Here is a 9,137-nt window from a genome sequence, read left to right as displayed (position 1 = left end):
CCGGATTATTTTAACCATGCCAGGAATTGACGAAGATCTACCTATGGTCCTCAGCGCAGCGCAGTCGTATCGACGATCGCCAATTCCAATGCAGCGAGGACCACCGGAGCGCGACACCAGATCTCCTGGCGTCGACGTCCATCCCAATATGGACCGTGACTGGCCCGGACCAACAGATCCTGAGGTCTTCACCAGAGCTCAGCGTCCGCCGACACCGGCGAACACCATCTACGAGGTGCCGCGAATGTCAGTGGCATCCGTGGAAGCAGCTCTCACCCCTGGAATGGAGGATTTAATCGACGACGTGCTCGATGAAATTAACCGCGAGTCTCCCGACGATGACAGCCTGGGAAGCGAGGTGACAGGCACCATCAGACTGCCTGATGTCTCCAGGCCTCCGCCTCGTTACGCCAACATCCCGGCAACGCAGACGAGCCACGAGTACGTGGCAATGGCATCTTCAACGCGAGCGGAAGCATGCAGCAGCCGTGGGTCGCATTCTTTGAGCGGCCTGAGCACATCGCTAAGCAGCCCGCTTGCATTGGGAGGACAATGTGGATCATACGATCACATGGGCGAACCTGCAAACCGACATCATTTAATAGGTGAGCGCCCTATGCTTCCCATACCGCAGGGCTCGCCACCCCCTCCTACACAACCGCCGCTATCAATACCGATTTATTACCGCGATTATTCAGATCCACTCGTACGACCGGCTTATGACTTCATATGTCATTCCGCATGGTATGCGCAAATCGCGGCCGAACTCGCGTTGTGTGCGGATTGTGCGACAAGCGAGCACACATTTTGCATTTATAACAGACCGAACGCCGTATGGCGACAACTACACCTTATCTCGCGAACTTTCGTCCATACAACTCTACACTGTGGACGATGTTATAAGTTATTAATAAAAACTAAACGCGCGATTGATTGTCACGAGTGCCGTACTACTATAATAGATTTACGCGGACGTACCGAACACCTGACCTATCAAGTTTTATGTGAAGCGGTTATCCCCCGAGGAACACGTTAAGCAGTATATGACATAAAACATTTGCTAAAAGAAATAATACTATTATATCTTATATATACAAATAACCTACACATTCTACTTTTAAACATACTTATCGAATATTTTGCGTTATATACTTATATTTTACTTTATAAATTACCACTTAATTTTTCTTACAGTGTACTACTTACAGGGAACTGTCTTATTATTTAGCACCTTTATATTAGTGTTAGCACTACTTAAAATAATACAATAAACATTAGCGAGCGACCTTACTATAAGACCAACATTAACCTAATACTAACATTTTTATTCTGTACATGGTGAAGGGATCGAAATAAAATAATAATTTTATACAATTAACCTATGATTATGCTTAATGAGCACGGTGGAGGACCTTAATTTCCTTAGAATAAGTACTTTGAAAATTAAATCGTAGCAATCAGTAGAATATAATCTTAATTCTATATTAATAATTTTAACTTTAACATACATGCATAGAAAAGGGAAAAAGTACGCTGACACACGCATATAATAGAAAATAGAAAAACACATATATTTAGTCAACCTTCAAATGCAAGTAACTCACATGCTTTACTAATTGTAAGATTACTATTATAACGTATTCATATTCACACTCGTAAAACCAGCCCATCCAGGATAATTTCGTACCTATTCCTTACCTGAAATAAAATGAAAGAAAATACATTAATATTCTTATTCATATATATATATATTCATAAGATTATAAAATAAGATTGAAATACTTATCCTTTATCCTTATTAATTCAGTCTCAGCTCACTATTACCTCTTCTCACCTATAACAATAACGAAATATATTAATTACTGCACTCTTATACGATAAAACCGTTATATATAATCAATAAATAATTATCCTTACAGAGCTAAGCAAAATGTCAACGACAAGCCTTATGCTAGAAGTAAAAAGACTACATAATCTTGCTTATCGCCTGGATTTAGACGAAGCTAAGGAAAGAATACGCGGCAAATACTTGAATATACTTAAACAAAAATAATAAAAAATAAAAAAGGGGAGAGACTAAAACTTATATGAATAAATGTAGTAACGATAGAAATATAGCATTAACTTACTTTTAATTTATCCTTATCATATCCGTCCAACGAAATCACGGTGACAGTATAGATAACCAGCTCTATAATAAAATAAGAATAACCTATATTAATAAATATCCTAATAAGTAACATAAGGAATGAACACTGAAAACAAATATGCGCGTCTATATATGTACGCAAGTACAAATATACATGTGTATATACCCAATAAAACAAATAAAAAAAAAAGAGAGAGAAGAGAAGAAAAAAAAAAAAAAAAAAAAAAAATATTACTAATCAAATCTATAGAACTACTTAAGCACATTGCTAAACAATGGAACTATTACCTCGATTTAGATAAATCCAACTGCAGCAACACAGCTCTTACACTGCCAGGCACACTTTAGAATCCTATAATAAAAATCACATAAATAATTAATTATCTATAAATATATTCATACTCTATACGACATAACCATAAAATTATACTTACTAATAAAAGTTCGGGGACCGAACTTTCCTAAGGAGGGAGATGTCACGTCTGACGGTATAATCACCGCTATATTCACCCGCATAAATTTTTCGATTTTTCATCTTCATTGCTAGAAGTCCCCAGCATCTGAAAACAACATTATAATATAACAATTATTCTTTAAAATAGCTGTCACAACAAACACTCAGCTGATGCGAATACGCGTTCTTAAAGCAGTAGACATAAGCCTAGAGAACATGGCTGCCTTAAGGTACCCTTTCAAGCTTAAGCCCCATTTGCATGAATCACACTATAAACTTTTGGACAATTGCTTGTTAAAATTCCCCAGAGTCACTAAAATTGATCGTAAATGAATATTACAAACTTTATGAGATCTTTTATGCAATACAAATTCAATTCAACACATGAATAAATGCATAATCCATAAGAATAAATTCAGAAAATTAAAATAAAATATAAATAAATAAATTAAAAGCAGATTATTTATAAGAACATAACCTTTGTGCCTAAGGAACATTATCACGCTAAAATAATAATTATCTCATTAGCAATTTTTCAAACATGATTGTTATAAACAAATAAATTATATTATTAACAGACCTAGTTAGTGTGATTACTGGAACTATCACAAAAAATCAAATAACTTTTGATTATAAACCATTATTGTATCTTTCAAAATAAACTAATTAACAATAAAATTTATCATAAAAATATTATTAAAGATAATAAATAAAAGCACTACAGATACCCAGCAGAGCATGTCAAATAACCTCACAAAAACTCCCACATCATATCTCTTCTTAATTCCGAGATATAATTAAAAATTATAGAAATCCATAAAACACAGAAATTTTAAACAACCTAAAATAATGCCTTTAATTATCTGAACACAACAAAAGAAACCCCATATTTTTATCCCTTACCGTTCTCGAGTTATAAATTATTAAAGTTTCACATCCGCCATTTTGAATTTCCTACCCTTTAGACTTACAAAGACCAAATCACTTTTACATTAATATTTTAGTCTTTTATACATTTTAAAGCTGAAAAATTTCATTTCTAAACAAAAATTTTGACACTTAATTATTATGATAAAAATAGAATCTCTCATACTCCTAAACACCAGTAACGTTAACGCCGATTTTCTATTTAAATTAATTAAATTAATAAACAAGATTGAAAATTGAACATTCACTCCATGAAAGACGAGGATAGTTTAATACCAGTTCACAAGGTGTAAGACAAGGATAGCCATAATAAATTCTTAATAAATTAAAATAAAATAGAAAACGAATAGTTTGAAATGAGAACAATATATAAGTGTATACGGAATAATCGTTAGAATCGTTCGATAGAAAAACATTTACTACATAATCATTTATTTTTGCAATTTACTTTTATAAACAATCATAAACAAATTATTGACTATGTCAATAGATATTTTTAATTTATACCTCAGATTGTATATAACAACTTTTATATAAGTCAAAACTTTGTTAATCCATTAATGAAAGCTACACAAATTTTAAAAGAAATACAGGGCCGGATAACGGATATTTCGGCTTGGGGAAAACCACCCTTAAAGTCTGGCAACCCAGATCGAACTGCTTGCATAATTATAAAAACCCGTTTTGGTAAATACAAATTTTGACCACGCACATAAACTCTGCATCAATAGACCTACGAAAAATGATTATAACTTTTATTTCTGCAATTGTTTATTTACGAAATATTTATAACAATAAAATAACGAATGTTCATAAATGAGATAATATTAGAAATTCAAAACCTCTTAAACAAAGAGAACATAATAATATCAATACGCGAATTAAAGAGTACCAATTTATTTAATTAATAATTTGTTATTAACAAATACATATATTAACAATAAAATTTTTCAATGCTATATTATACTTTAGTGAAAGTCCTACAATATATTTCCTATACACCCCCATCAAATTCCCAACTATTCGTGAGATATAAAAATAATAAAAATCTTATTATATATATATATATAAACAAATTAATTTCATTAATTTCCTGTACTAATGAGAATGCTGACCATTTCTATCTGCATGATATATTATTAACCTGATATTAGAATCATTATTAACACCGCTAACATCACTTTTATTAATATTACTATTAACAAATATATATATATACTTACCAAAATTAATATAAATATCGAATGTCAAGCGCCAAAGCGTTACTCACGAATTCGAGAAAGATAAAATTGTATTATGCGCAGCATAAGGAACACGAATCCGAGCGAGATGCGAGTATTGTATGATCTGAAAGAAAGAAAGAGAGAGTCAGATATACCATATTAATTATTAGACGAAGAGAGCAATATCTCTTATACTTTAGACATGCTAATAATGACTTTAATTGTATTATCAAATTATTCTACTGTATGTAAAGTATGTCTAAAGAAATCTAAATAATGTTTAGCATATATTCGTACTTTTTACTATTCAAATATTAAATATTTTCTTCATGATAAAAGTCATATTGAAATTTAATAATGAAATTTAATAATGAAAAGAAGTATCGCTCTCAATACAAATCGTCGTTAGACTAGAGAATAAAAATAGAATTCAGACGAGTCACCTATATGACTCATTCGAGTGAATCTAGTCTTCGTCGAAGCAGAACGCCACGCATAACCATACAAGGTAATGAATTGCAAGCCACAACCCTATGACTCATTGCTGGCTAGCGAGCCACACCCCTAGAAGTAGACTCACATCCGCTAGACAACGCCTTATGACTCATTGTAACGAGGTGTGGTCACCTCCCACTACCGTTTCCAAAATTGTATAAAAGCAGAATCTTTCACCCTCTCGACGGAGAGTGTGGAACGAGCCAGGAAAGGTCACATATCTTATACTTGTTCCATCCTCCCACATAAACCACTTGTATCGTAAAAGTTCTACAATAAATATCATACTCTTTTATATCAAAAGAAAGATAAAGATTATTGGAGATTATTGAATTACCTACCTTCGACGGATCCAAGGAGCCATAATCTACATCGCCGACCAACAGCTAATTATCCTGGGGTTTTACCTCCTTAACTGCAAGAAAAAGAACCCATCAACGGAGACGTTCTGTCGGATCGAAGCCACCTCGCATCACCCAGGACGTCACAATAGATTGTTTCGTTAAATCCGAAAGAGGTTTAGCGATTTTAGAAAAGTTTTTTATGAATCTTCGGTAATATCCTGCAAGACCGAGAAATTGCTTAATATTCTTTCGTGTTTTTGGCATTGGAAATTCTTTTACAGCCCTTACCTTCTTGGGATCGGGTCGTACACCATTTTCAGTTATCACATGTCCTAGATAAGCAACTTCTTTCTTTAAAAATTAACATTTATCAGGTTGTAAGGATAAATTTGCTTCTTCTAGTCGTTTCATTAATCGTTGGAATTTAATCTCATGTTCCTGAAGTGATTTAGCGTATATTACGATATCATCGAGATATACGAATAATTCAATTCCTTGTAAGCCTGTTAATACCTGATCCATTAATCTCTGAAAAGTAGCAGGAGCGTTCTTTAGTCCAAACGGCATACGGTTATATTCAAAATGTCCGTAAGGTGTTGAAAACGCAGTCTTATGCTTGTCAGTCTTGTCCATTAATATCTGGTGAAATCCAGAAGCTAGATCAAATACTGAAAAATATTTCGCGCTACCAAGTTGATCGAGTATATCGACAATATTTGGTAGTGGATATGCATCACCGATCGTTTTCTCATTAAGCGCTCGAAAATCTATTACGAGACGCCATTTTTTGTTGCCTTTAGAATCATCCTTTTTTGGTACAATCCATAAAGGAGAATTATAAGGCGAGCTCGACGGCTCTATTACACCCTTTTCCAACATTTCGTCAACCTGTCGTTGTATTTCTTCTTTATGTACTTGAGGATATCGATATTGCTTGACGTTGATTGGTCTATCGTCAGAATAAGTCGTCACGATGTGTATTACAATTGAGCCAAATATATTTCTCTTCAATATTTTACAACAGTTCTCCTTTATTCTAGTTATGATACTCGCGAAGTTACGATCTTTGATATACATGACGCACGTTATTATTTCATGATTGACTGACACTGCCCGCCGCTCGTCGGAAAGGCGGGCGCTTTATCCGCTCGGTGTGGCTGACTTGGTTGTCAGCGTTTTTGATACTTCGATCAAAGGTCTAACGGACAAGTGATGTCTGGGATGATCATATTTGGTCATTCCCGAGACTTGTGCAGATCTTTGCGTCAGCGGTATTCGTCGCTAGGGTTGGATTTCGTATCAAGGGCACTTGGTGTTGCCAAGTGCATTAATTATTCCTAACTACGTTGTGCGCTCACAACAAAAGCATCATTACTATTGTCTTTGGAAGGTGGCATTATTATATATATCTATATAGAAGGATTTTGAAACAATATATTACTTATTGCTAGATATTAAGTATATAAGTATATAAGTATTAAGTACATAAGATTACACATCTCACATTGCAAATGTGTTTAATTTGTTTGTTTTTAATATGATTGGTACTTTTCCTTATCTTTTGTTAACCTTTATTATTAAAAAATTTACTTTGCTTCTTTAGATAATTGTCACTTAAATCTTTTCTTAAAATTGGGACATCTCTTTAGTCCAGTTCCTGTGCCACTAACAAATGGAAAGAGATGGAAACCTACTACCCAGGAAATGAAGGTAAATTATTTGAAACTGTATACTTGCGACAAACATTAACAAAGATGTTTGTTTATTTTTTATTTATTTCATTTTATTTAATGTTTGTATTTGTCCTTTTACAAAGTTATTCTATTCAGGTAATGAATGATTTTGTGCCAAATGTAGAACGAATAGAAGCAGAGCTCAACACATGAAAACAAAAATTCAACCACTTGTTATCGCTGTTAGACCTACTGTATCACGGTGCAAGGATTTTTATGTAGTAATTGATAAGAACTATTATAGATTTGATAACATTCGCACGGCAGTGGATGTATGTTTTAAATGCGTACATGCTTTGCATGCCGAATATTCTCCTCAGAGTGAGGCTATCTGGTATTTTTTGCAATTGGCATTGTATGACTTACGTACACAGTGGGACAAAACAATACCTCAAGTGAGTAAGCAATTAAAATGTTTGTCCGAAAAATAAGATGTTTTTTAACTTGTTTTCTTATGTAACAAGGTAATATTATAAGTTTAATATTACAAATTTTGGAAAAATTTATTATTTTATTTTTATGGTTTTGTTGATATATAGCATATACTCTATATAAATAACTTGAGTTGTCGTGAGAGAATTATTATATTTTATTTACTAGTTTATTTTATTTAGTATTCTTCGACAGTTTATACAAAAGCAGTTATAGTTCCTTTTTCTTTAATTTGGTTAATGCAAGTTTTAATTTTAATACATGGCCATTGTGGTGAATGTTATCATGTCTCGCTGTATTATAAAAGATTGTAAGCATGATCCATTTCTGTCTGTTAAAGCACTCTATCTTCATATTCAAATGAGTCATCGATGGCATGTAAATGAACAATCAGCGTGTGACCGAGTCACATGCAAGTGCTCCTTCAAAGATTGTGGCGTGATTTAAAAATAGTGTGTGAAAAAAGACAGTATAAAAAACATGGAACATCTCAATGAAACGGAACGCGACTTGGTGGAAAGATCCAACCAAATCGCTACCTTGGGCGAATATTAGCGCGCAGACGAGAGTTCGATACGGTTCGAGTACGTTGCAATAAACAGCCTCCAGATACGATGAACACTCACGGTGCGAACTACTACGTTCCGATTCAGGACGAAACGTGTGAGAAACAGCACAATGAGTAAGTACCGCTAATTTTCGTATATACTTGTGCAAAAAAAAAACTTTTATAAACATAATTGTATTTTTTTCAGTTTTGATAAACCCCGCTACACACCTCGTATTTTGGGAAAGAGATTTGCCTTGACATCGACCGCATATAAATTTTTGGATGTTGGAATCAACGCTGGACCTATGTCCTCTGTGGATATACTTATTGGCGATAACCGAGGCAATCGGATAATTCTGCCTCATGCAACGTGGGTGACATTCGTCGAAAAACGTGCAGGTATTCAGCGACTCGTGCAGTCGCCTGCACCATCATCGCTAGCGTTTCGAGATTTGGAACTCGTTAAAATACGCGACGCAGATATTGTAAAATTGACATCGTGCGACACCAGCTTGTACATGAAACTGTCAACCGTACTCTTCCTGTTCGAACTAGAACATTGCGTTGAAAATGTGTATTTTCAACTATGTCAAAATATTCATGGCGTAAGTGAAAAATTCAAACAGTTTGTAACAATTTTACGCCAAAATTGGATCATCGATAAATGTAATGCAGTTAAAATCTTGCGTGAAGTTTATGATAAAAATTTGATTATTGATTGCGAATTATTAGCCTACGCTTTAGATACTATTGTGTATATTGCGCTACATGAGAAATAAATAAGTATATAATATGGTTAAAAAAATTTCTTTTTCATTTACCGTTCCTTG

The 9,137-nt window shown here is 33.9% G+C and overlaps 1 long non-coding RNA gene across 1 annotated transcript; it reads right to left on the bottom strand.

Moving 5' to 3' along the window:
- Positions 1 to 1,599: 1,599 nt before the first annotated feature.
- On the bottom strand, positions 1,600 to 2,657 carry LOC112468965. The gene is made up of 4 exons (XR_003042442.1): positions 2,584 to 2,657; positions 2,438 to 2,501; positions 2,130 to 2,191; positions 1,600 to 1,834 (listed from the first exon to the last, which is right to left on the bottom strand). It is a non-coding gene; the product is annotated as an uncharacterized LOC112468965 (long non-coding RNA).
- Positions 2,658 to 9,137: the final 6,480 nt, after the last annotated feature.

Source organism: Temnothorax curvispinosus, unplaced genomic scaffold, assembly GCF_003070985.1.
Source record: "Temnothorax curvispinosus isolate PA1 unplaced genomic scaffold, ASM307098v1 QBEX01002305.1, whole genome shotgun sequence".
NCBI classification, from domain to species: Eukaryota; Metazoa; Arthropoda; class Insecta; order Hymenoptera; family Formicidae; genus Temnothorax; species Temnothorax curvispinosus.
This window is presented reverse-complemented; position numbering and strand designations above follow the sequence as displayed.